Source organism: Pygoscelis adeliae, unplaced genomic scaffold, assembly GCF_000699105.1.
Source record: "Pygoscelis adeliae isolate BGI_AS28 unplaced genomic scaffold, ASM69910v1 Scaffold314, whole genome shotgun sequence".
Taxonomy (NCBI): Eukaryota; Metazoa; Chordata; class Aves; order Sphenisciformes; family Spheniscidae; genus Pygoscelis; species Pygoscelis adeliae.
The window spans coordinates 1,469,938-1,481,518 of NW_008824668.1; the positions used below are offsets into that span (position 1 = coordinate 1,469,938).

General features: G+C 44.3%; 1 protein-coding gene across 1 annotated transcript in view; it reads left to right on the forward strand.

Annotated features, from left to right (window-relative positions):
• DDHD1 (DDHD domain containing 1) overlaps positions 1 to 11,581 on the forward strand; it is a 127,213-nt gene that overhangs the window by 745 nt on the left and 114,887 nt on the right. The gene's annotated exons all lie outside the window — the stretch shown is intronic.

Consider the following 11,581-nt stretch of genomic DNA (forward strand, 5'->3'; position numbering starts at 1 on the left):
TAAGCAGGGAGAGAAAGAATGCTTTGCTCTTAGGAGGTATTTATATTGTCAAGACAGAAAAAAAAAGCAAAAACCCCGAAGCAAATGTTCTGGCTGTTGAAACAGTGATGAAAATCATCAGGGGCTCTCACCTGGCCTGCATGCCATCTGTGTGGCATCTGTGGCATCACCGTGCCCCAAAGCCACCCTGCCGTAACGCAGGGCTCCAAGCCGCGACTCTGCTTTTTAGCTGCAACTGCAAAAGTCCACCTGAGAACTGCCTCCCCCACCTGTTTCTAACCCTTTCGTTTTTCACCACTGCATGAGGACCACATAGACCCCTGTCTCCGCCATCAAAGGATCACTGGGGTTTTTTCCCCCCCTATGCCCAGCTGTCTCCTTTCGGGAAGGTGACACACTATGGCCATAGGAGATTGTGTTTCAGCTCCCTCGTGCTCTTCCCACGCTTGCCCCACACAGCCAGGTCCATCCCCCCCCTTGCTGAAGGAACAACCCAAAGCATTCCTCACACTGGAGACCTCCCCGCTGAAAAGTAATTTCCTTGCCGAGGACCAAGTTGCATTATCTCATTAAGCCTGCACATCTTGACCCAGCTGCCACTCTTGAAAAGGTCCCCACTTAGCATTTGACAGGAATGTCAGCAATTCGGATGCTTAATGAAACCAGGGAAGGGCTTGTCACTCTAACCATGCTAATAGCTAAGTGCCCTGTCCCTCTGCACCCCAGCCAATGCCACGGTGCAGGATGCTGCCCTCTCCCTGCGGTGGAGGGCAATAGTGGCACCGACCACATAGCAAAGGCTAATGTGTAGATATGGATGAAAGACTTGGTGTTAAGGAGGTGGTTTTGGAGGATTTGACCGGTAGGACCCATTCTGCCCTGGACTCCCCAGATCAGCAGGACAGCCTTTTGGGATCATGCCGTAATACTAACACTAACAACAGTGGTAACGGAGATGATAACAATTTGCTTTGGCGCGTCTATGACAAACACTGGCATTAGTTCTTTGCAATTCTTTGTCATGCTGAAGGAAAGCTTTAAGAAACAAGATTCTTACCCTTTAAACAAAACACCTGGCAACCCTGACAGCAGAGGCTTCTGCCTGAGACAGGCATTAACCCTCATCCCAATATTTACCTTTAAGCTGGTGGCCACTTGGCTCAGAGAGGACAACTCAAATTGTCAGAAAGCCATAAATTTTAGGATGATCTATTTTTCATGTTTATGAGAACACCATGGCCCCAGATTAAAACTCTCTTGGGCACTGTCCACAGGGGGATATGGTTTTCTTCCAAGGACTTTCCATCCTGGAAAGACTGGGACTCGGTGACCACACCCAGGGTCTCCAGTAGACTGGCTTTTGGGGGAGGTGGCTAGCAGCCCCGCTGCGGGGTTACGTTTTGCACTACCAGACCCAGTACTGGTGACCACTGCTAAAGTGGTGGCAAGAGATTCCAAAGAAGGACATTTTGGAGTAGGAGCAAGAGGCAAGACAAACTCACCAGTTCTGGCTTGCACAGCTGACTAAGGGGAGCAGGAGAACTTCCACTGGCATTTAACTTGAGATATCTCCTACCTTAATACAAATACCTTTTCTCTACGTGAACACTTACTGGATTTGTCATAGTCAGTCCATGGGGAGCTTTCCTGAACATGGAAACTGGATTCATCCAAATAACACCGCTTAGCTGTCCCCATCAGTTTTAAGAGTTGTTGTTTGAGGACCCCATCACACAGAGAGAATGTGAAACACATCTGATGTCTGAAAGCTGTCATCAGAGTTTCCTCCAGATGCCAGTAAGCCCGGGTCTGTGTTTAACTCTTATTTAACAGTACTCCTGTGGAGACGAGTAGCACAGATCTTTTCCCATCCATTCTCGAATGGGGTGTAATTGCCAGCATCATGGAGAGATGTCCCACCAGCTTATGAGTACATGCTACAGAGGGAACCTCAGTACAAGAGTATTCAAGGAATGAGAACATTTCTCCCACTGCTGCCCCTTGGGATACAGAGGAGTCACCATACTAAATGCAATTCTCTTCTGGCTGGAAAAACAACCCTGAGCAACTGCAAGACAATAGACAGACGGGCCTCGTTGTCTCTCCTCGCTTTCAGGAGACATGTGTGGTAGATACGCGAGGCTTTTCTTGCTGCACTCTGAACTGGCAGCATCACAGGGAGCTGATTTCTCCACTGCTTTGTGTCCAAAGATGATTTTGGAAGCTGAAATCTCACTTTAGCCATGAACAAAACCAATTTGTGATGGCCAGCTTGCTGTACTGCTGGGTTAATGGAGATATGTGTGCTTATTTGTTCTGGTTATCAGTGACATAGTCTCTCTATCTGTCATGGAAAACTCATTGACAAAGCAGGAAGGAAATGAAGCTGCAGTTGACCGATAAGTGCTTTGCATGTCTCTGTTCCCCACTGTTTCAGTCTTGGTCATTGACCTTGCACACTGACTGGGAAGAGGAAACTGTCCTGGCATTCAGATACAGTCTCACGTGAGCCATTTCAGCTGGGTGCACACTTGCATCCCACTCTCAAATGGCCCCACCACGCATGTCGCCCTTCAAGTATTTTGCCAAGTTTCCTTAATACAGGACAGAAAAACTGCAGAGAAAAATAGCTCCAAAGAGCCCGATCCTCCTTAGAAATGTTGTCTCCGGTTTCTGATGTCAAAAAAACCTCCAAGAAGCAGGATAAAATGAGGACAGAGTTATTTCCAAAGTCTGGACAAAAAGAGACTTTAGGCCTTGAGGTACAATAAAAGCTGCTGCAGTATCTTTAACAGGGAGCAGACTTGTGGAAGAAGAGCACCATGACTAGGGTTGTAGGACTGAGACTTGGGCTTATCTTTTCAGAAACTTATTCCAGCTGATCTCATTGTTACACCACCTAAAGTGTTCAATGAGGAGGACGTCTCAGTTCAATTGGTCACCTTGGATAAATCCTCCTCCAGGCCTTGAACAGTGGAAAAAAACCCCATGTATCTGAACTGAGGAAATTTCTGACCTTCTGCTGCAGGGGAATGGTCCCATCTTCACCCTCACAGAGCAAATGCTGTCACACCAGCAAACGCACCTACTCACCCCACTAGGAAGTGGAGAAAGGAAGGTCACACAAGAGATGTGGTACCAGTGAGCATGCTCAGGTATGGTAGTGGTGGGGTATAATGAGACCCTAAATCAAGCAGAACCTACATCTTAGCAAGAGAGAGGAAGGAGGTGGTTAAATATAGAGGTGTAAAGGCAGGCTTGAAGTCATGCTTGCTGTTGTGAAAGGCCAACCTATTAGCAGATACCAAGACTTCAGGGCTTTCCAGCGTGGCCCAAACCCAAGGTCATCCCAACACGTCATCGAAGACCTTTGGCACAGAAGTACCAAGGGGGGTGGAATCACCCTTGCTGAATTGACAGGTTTTTACCTCTTGCCAAAGTCTGGCTTGGTGTCAGGGAGCTGAGCCAGGGGATATTGTGGTTCAGGGCTGGTTGTGACTGAAGCTCTAGCTCAAGCCATTCCAGCCGGAGTTCAGCATCATTCAAAGCCCAGGTTTGGCTGGGCTCTGGTTCAAGAAAAAAAGTCACTGCTCCAACGGGTTGTGCCTCCTGCGGGACGTGACTGCTCACAAAGTGCATGGGATCACATGGGATGTAGGAGTGGATTTTTGGGGCACTTGTCTGTGACGGAAGGACTGTGTAGCTTTTGTTTAGTCTAGTTATAAATGTCATACGTTATATATCCTTCACCATTTCCTCGTAAGACCACTTCGCTAATGGATATCTGCACCAGGAAACTTTTGTGGCTAGACAGCCAAAATTTTACCTTCTTCACTTTCAGCCCTTCCTTATAACCCTGTAATTCCTCAGGATTTATGTCATTCCAATATTTGTTTCATTCTCCCCAAGTTGCTGCTAGCCAAGCCAGTGATATTTCATTTATTTTAATCTTTCTTCCAGAACTTCCATTTTTCCAATCTGAATCTTGGTGCCTGTTTTTTCCCCCGATGTTCATCTCATTTGCCAAGGAAAGGCTAAGGCAATATTGCATTATATCCAAAGTGAAAATTATTTTGTTAGAGTAGCTAACTGGGCTAAAAGAAGAACTTGCCTTAACCAGAGCTGATCATCCACTTTGCCTTTTAACTTTGATAACAGTGAGAGTGAAAGAAATCTAACTCACCAGCTTAAACTGCTGGCACCATCTAATTTCTGGGGAAAAAAAAAGAATTAAATTGAGACTTTCGGGTTTTTTGGTATTGCTGAAACTACTCATATATAAGCACCACCAGTGTCATGTAACACAGACAAATTATTATTTTGTGTGGAATAACTAGAAGGTATTTTTTTCAGGAACACTTAGGTCAGTTACATGTATTCTCTGGTCATTACCATTTATAATTTTGTGTATGAGGAATTTAAACTTTGAGTTGTGTTGCCCTGTGCGGAGAGGAACACTTGGCTGAATAAATCTGAGAAACTGTTACATCAGACCCACAGCAGGCAATTACTAAATATTGAGGGAAATTGCTTCATACATCAGCTGATACATCATGTTATAATTATTTTAACCTTCTGTAAACAAAAATCAATTCAGATAGGTGTGCGGCTATATTAATAAACTATTTTTGGGTGCTTCCTACTCCATTTGCATTAGCCTTTTTTCAGGGGATAAGATTTCTCTTTGAATTTTGCTGAAGTATTGGCCAACAGATCTACGCTTGCAAAATATTTGACTGGTGAAAGAGAAGGTAAAAGTCAAATGATGGTTATGCTCTTCCGTTTGCATTTTTAAAAATGCACCGAGTTATGTACAGAATTTGAAGAAATAAAGAGTTCGCTAACCTCTCCATAAATGTGTGATTTTCTTTGTATGGCTAATTTTGCTCACTGGAAGCCATGTTTTCTGTAATATATAATTTTTTTCTGTAAACAAAATATTCCAACCTAATCTTGAAAGAGTTGGGGAAAAAAACAAAACAGAGAAAACAGTGTAATGTAGGTCTCTTTTAAGCCACAAAAACTGTTTTCTAACACCTTTTTAAAATACGTTTTACTTTTTTTGAGAAACTCTACAATCTACTTTTCTTTTTTGTTAGAAAGAGAGATCAGTCAGGAATGCTCACTCCTGTTTTTTAGAAATTGTCCCGGCTTACTGGATAGACACTCCTCAGAAAACAGTACTGACAAGAAAGTACATCAATTACATTTACATATTGATAACATTAATTAAATGCATTTATCCTTTCTTCTGTATATAAGACGTTGTGACTTTGGGGCTCACACCTGGGTATAGTGTGACTACACCAAGGTGAATATACCTGATATGGAGGAACACCTAATATTTCCAAGGACATGCCTTGGCAGAGAGGTTCTTGGTTTCTAGCGCACAGCTGGGGTCAAGCTGTGATAAGGGACCTCAAAATTTCCTCTGGTGGTGGCTCGGGGTGGGAGACGCATGCACGCTCCCAGCGCCGGTTTCCGTGTCTGCCCAAAGCCGTGCGTGTGATTTTCCATCTCTTTCACCCCTGGGAACGGAGCCATTTAACCTTTTGCTGCAGAAGGCTCCACAGCCCTTCCCTCCTGACGAAGGAGCCCTACGCACACCCCCTGCCCAGGCCTTGCAAACTTCCCCTGGCTCCTTACCCCAGACCACAATTTCCCCCATCATCCTTCTCGCCAACCCAGCAGCCGCCTTCCCTCCCCACAGCTCCGTTCCCTTTCATCTCCCGTTTCTCCTCCCTAACTCATGGGCTACCTTTGATTTTCAAATGCTCGTATTCCAGTCCCTCCTTCTCTGGTGGAAACTTTAACAAATGCACGAACATCTGCTATAGTTAGTCATCACACTTAATGTACAGGATATTCCAGCTGGCTTCACTCTCCTTTTATTATGTATTGGAAAGAGGTTTCATCTGTGCTCCTCTGGCTTGGCCAGACACACACCCAGACTCACCTTCACGTGGTGTGGATGCAGCTGGGGTGCCATGGGGTGCCCCTTGGCCACACGCCCATGGGACCCCCCCAGTCCAGCACCCCCCTGCACCCCAGCTGCTCTCATGTTTGCCCATACAGCCAAGGTGGGACATGCCCAGCCTGTAGGGTCCTTCTTTGAGGAGATATGATGTCCCATGAAGAAAGACAGAGTTTGACCAGCTGGTAGATAGACAGATACCCACTGCTCAAGCATTTTCGGAGGGCTGGAGAGATGATCCCTTGCTCTTGCTACCTACAGTGTAGCTGCAAATCACCAGCCTGCATGGCAAGACCTCCTTGCTGAAGGCTCGTGTTTCAGGAAATCAGTCCCTTTCCAAAGCTAAGGGCAGAGCAACCACCCTCCATCCTTGACCCCAGGGAAGGTGCTTAGCTCCTTGGCAGAAGAAAGGAGCCAAAACAAGAGAAACCCCAGCCCAAAGCCCTCATCTCATGGAAAGCATGAGCCAGAATGACCTCAGACACCATCACATGGGCTTCCTCCACAACAGATTGAAAATGCGAAGGCTGCACAACTGTGTCATTTGGAGCTGGGGTTGTCTGGAGCGTCAGGCAGGTGAGGGCAGCTGGGAGGAGAGGCAAAGCACTGGGCATGGTCCTGGGGGGAAGGAGAGCAAGCCTCCAAAGAATAAGTAAATAACTTCAATTAAAAAAAAAGAAAAAGAAAGAACTTATGAAAAATCTGGTGTTTGGGTGCAAAAATACATGCTACCCTTTTTTTCTTCCAGCAAATGTTCATTGGTTTTCTCACAGCACCATGGTCTTCAGCTGATCAGGTGCACGTTAAGTGTTGGCAGTCACTGAATGGTGCCGGAGAGCATGAATTTTGTTCAGAAAGATAGGCTACAGAAAGAAGCTGTCACGAGTTTATTGCACAAAGCAAAAGTTAAAACATGAAAAGGGACTGAGGATTTAAAGACTTCAAGGTGCACATATTGACGTGGTGGCCTGGCTGGAGAGCAAGCAACTGCAGAGCATTTGAAGCACGTTAGCCACATTAGGTGTGCGGTGAAGAAAAACACAACAGAAACACACCGAGGCCATGAATATCCCGAAACAGGTCTTGCGGCTGACTTCACACATGATCTGTGTCCTCAGGAGTTTCCATTTAATTCCCTTTGCGAGACAAGTGGTTTATTTGCTTTCCTAGATAAATATGGACCCACGTCATGCACTTGTTCCCCCGACAACACTTCACAAAGGAGCATTTTTCTCAAGTGTTTGATCGTCTTCAGAAAAGAAATAGCAGATGGTTAACACAGTTGTCGGTTTTCTCTAATTGTAGGTGAAACTCCCGGGTCAGGAGGATTTCCAGCTGCTAATGTATTTTCCTCATTTTGGTGTGAAATCAGTAAATGGAGAAACTCTGCTTCTAAACTCTGAGACCTTTATGTGCCTCAATTTGGGGTCTTTTGGTAAGTGTTATACTGGGTAAATGAAAGCTGCCCTAGGACAGCAGTGTGTTTTTCAGTAGATTTGATGGCAAATATGTAAATTCCTGCTAAAAATCTTTTTTCGTTTGTATTTTCTTTCATTGCCCAAGAATTTCCCATCTCCTTCAGAGACCAGCACGTTTCACATTAAAGACCGAAGACGTGGATGATCTGAAAATAGTGTGTTTAGCTACCAGATGCAATGAAACCTGTTGCAAAATGAGCAGACCAGAAGTGTTGTGGGGTCCATGTGAGGACTGGTCTCGCATCCCGGACCCGTGCTGGGCTTTGGGGTGCAATGGAGGGGTACGCAGGAGGGGTTTCTTGGCTGAGCTCAGGGTGAGCTGTGTGAAACAGACCTGGAGGAAAGCCGATTTCATTCTTTCAGAAGACTGAGACTGTGGGATAACAAAATGATGGAGCTTATCTTCGTGATCGATGAGAAAGAAATCCAAGTGGAATCCATTTAAGGTTAAGTTTGGTACTTTCAATTTGAAATATTGACAATAAGTGGAGGAGTCATTCCCTTTAAAGAGAGTGACATCATCACAAATGGAGCTATCGATGCGCTTCATAAATTTCCCTGAAGTTACTGCAGGTGACAGACAATGTCTTCTAGGAAATGGAGGATGTTCAAGGAAGCAATAAATAACTCCTGCACTGCTATAACTGCAAAGTTTGACACGACAAAATATAAAAGAATCCAGAGAAATTTGTTGGGAAATGGCTGATTTACCCGTGAAGAACACTAGATACTGTTTCAAAAGGGGAGATCTTGAAAGTATTTGAAACACAATGTCAGAGCAGATCTTCCAATACATTATTGGAAATTCAAAAAGTGAGATTAATTTCCTCGTGGCTAAAAAGATATGGGAAAATAAAGACAACTCCACCAAAGGAAAGATTCATCCTGCCCTGAACTCATCTGCTATTGTGAGCACTATCTGACACTTTAAGTTCGGTAAGTGTTCAGCAATCGTCCAATTTATTTTGGAAAGTTCAGGAAATTAAGAATTCCGGTGCTCTGATAGTAGTGCCTCAGCTGTCTGGATGTGCTTCACTTCAGACACTGACTGCTTTATTTTAATGCTGGTATTGCAAGCATTTATTTTTACTTAATTGCACGCTTGAAAATAGGTTGCTGTCTAGATGCCATGTAGCAAAAGTGTATGTATTTTTAAAAAATAATCTCAATATGCTTAGTTTGAGTACCGTATCACTGCATAAACTCTGGTATATGGTAGAGCAAATCCCAAATACATGAAGATTTGCAATGGAGACTTCCTTAAAAAAATATGAAATTGATGAAATTTGTGATGTGTTGATGTGAATCTGCCAAAACATATGTTGAATTTAGCCTTGCTCCTCTCTAAAAAGAAACGTTAAATCTTACATACAAGGAAGCCATGCTTATTTAAACAACAAAAAAAAAGGGTGCAATACTTAGCACTATATCATAAATTTCTTCTTATAGTAAAAACAACCCTGGAAGAAGGCCTGGAATAGTGACAAACCCATGCAGGTTCACAGGGGCAGCAAGCGAAATGGGCTCAGTCTTTCGCTGGTGTAAATCAGTGCAGCGCTGCTGGTCTGCACCAGCTTCTGCCTCCTTCCTGCGCTGCCATTGTTCGAATGGACACGCTGTAATTTAAGCCAGCATGTTACTGTAATTAAAAAAATACACAAATGACAGAATTTGACTCAAAACCCACCATCCTTCATGGTTTACATTTCCTACAAAGGGAGTTAACTGGTAAGATGTACATGTTTATTGGTTTCCTTCTTTGTGCTTTTACAAGTATTTTTCTCTTTGATGATCTAAACCATATGTTGAGGTACTTTGGAGGATTATTTTATCAGTTCCTCTGCAGTACGAGAGAAATACCAGGGCAGAGCCTATAGGTTTGCACACATACACGCCATTAAATCATCCCTTGTTCCTGAGCAGCCAAGCTGCCATATTGATAAATAGTCCATGTCACATTAATTTAATTCTGAATCACTCTGAGACATCGTTTTGTTACAAATATAAATTTTGTGGTGTAATGGAATGCGTTAAGCCTTTAACAAATGAACATTTAATGGCCGCTCATGAAAAACATAAATAATCAGAAATAAAATTAGCAGGATTGGTAATGAGCGTATGAAGCAGCGTGGCACGGCCTCGCTTCCCCGGGGCAGGGGACAGGTGGGAGCAGCATCCGCATTTTCTCCTTCTCTTTGGTGGATTTAACTGGGACATAAATGTCTGAACTTGACATACAAAGTGTTAGTCCTTTTTTTAATAAACAAGAATTTAAAAAATAATCTGTTGGACCATTTTTGGTAACAACATTGAAAAACACCTGTCCTTCCCTCAATTCCTCTCTACCTTCACTATTATTACTATTATTATTTCCATGTTGCCTTTCATTTATTCCCTTCCATTACTAGCTGAACGCCACCGATGTCCCACACTCCGAAAAAAACTCATTTTCTCATCACCGGCTCACTGCTTGCTTGTGCCTCTGCTGTGTGCCAACATTTGCACTGTGCTGGGAACAGCCAGCATATATATATGTATATATATATTCTTTTTTTCCTCTTTTTTTCCTCTTTTTTTCACTGAACACCTATATCTATATATATATATTTTTTTTTTTTTTTTAATTGAACTCCTGCACCCAGTACCTGTTAGAGGCAGCAGCTTTCCAGGCTGCTCTGGCCTCCATGGACTGATCCGCACACGGTTTTTTGGGGAAGCCGCAACCTCAGCCCACAGGAATGGGGATCCGTTAGTCCCTGGGTCAACTCGAGGGCAAGATGTTAAGCACAAAAGTGTTGCATGATTAGTGGCAGTCACTGGAAAGAAGTTTTAGTATCTGTGACTATAGGCAGTTTGTGGACTTCAGCCAAAACGCTCTCTTTAAATATCAGCAAGTATCCCTAAAATTGCAAGCCTTTGGAGACCACGGCACTCCACAAACTGCCAAGAAAAACAACATGTAGCACATAAATCTGAAACAATCACTTGCTCCAGCTATGAAGGGACCAAACGACAAAACACTTACCTAAATGCTTTTTATTTGCATTAACATTTATTCAGAAATTATCTGAAAGCCTCGGTCGCTTCGCCTTTATGCATATGTATGCTAAGGGTCCGTGCACGGCTCCTGCGTGGGAATTTCCATCTCTGGGGTGGTGGGGTTAATCAGACTCATCGCTTATGGGGACATGAAAAAGGGGACGTAGAAGGGGACATAAAAGGGGACATAAAACCACCCCGTGTGCCCCTCAGTTTCTCTCTGCTCCTTCTCTTTCCTTTGCACCGGGGCTGGCAATTTGTGTGTGGCTAAAGCGTTTCCCCAGCCTTAGCCTGAACATCTGAATGCAGAGGGGACACCTCCTGGCTTTTAATTTATAATGGTTAAAATCCACGTCTGTGTTTTAGTTGGAAATCACCCGGGTTCTGCTTCCAGCCTCCGTGCGTATGATACCATCCTCCTCTGCATCGACCTGGCCAGAAAGGTGGTCCCGGTCCTGGTAAATACCCCCAGCTCCTGCTCTGTGTTTTCCTTACCTGAGGCATGGGATGGTGATACATTCTCAAGATCCACTGTAAATCAGCGAATCTCTCTCCCTAGGATTTGCTCATGATTTGAAAATCTGACTTGAAACAATCGCCTTCCCCCTAGGGCACCATATGCAACTTCAATATATTAGTGGCGAAGGAAAATATGCTGTGCTTGGCGTTTACAATTCCCACTCTAATTTACCAGACAGGTGTTTCTGAGGAACAGATCATCTGGCAAGAAGAAGGAGGGTCACTGGGTTGGGGCTTTTTTTTTCTCCCTCTTATTTTCATTAAGGGGACAGACTTGCAAACAGCTGGTAGAAGGAATTGCTCGGGGAAACCTTGCCCCCCCACATTAACGGCTGCAGGGGAGAGGGTCAGGAGAAGATAGCCATGCTTGCTCAGAAAGGGTCCAGCCAAAATTCCTGATTTTGTATGAAACAGCTCCCTGATTATCAAAGGTGACTGGTGAGCCGGACTGCCAGGACCCTGGCTTCAGAGGGCACCAGGATCTTGTCCTTCCCCTGAAAAACAGCCTTTTTCTGAGACTTTCTCCAGGATGAGTACCAACTTTACTGGTCCCGAAACTTGTGACTTGCAT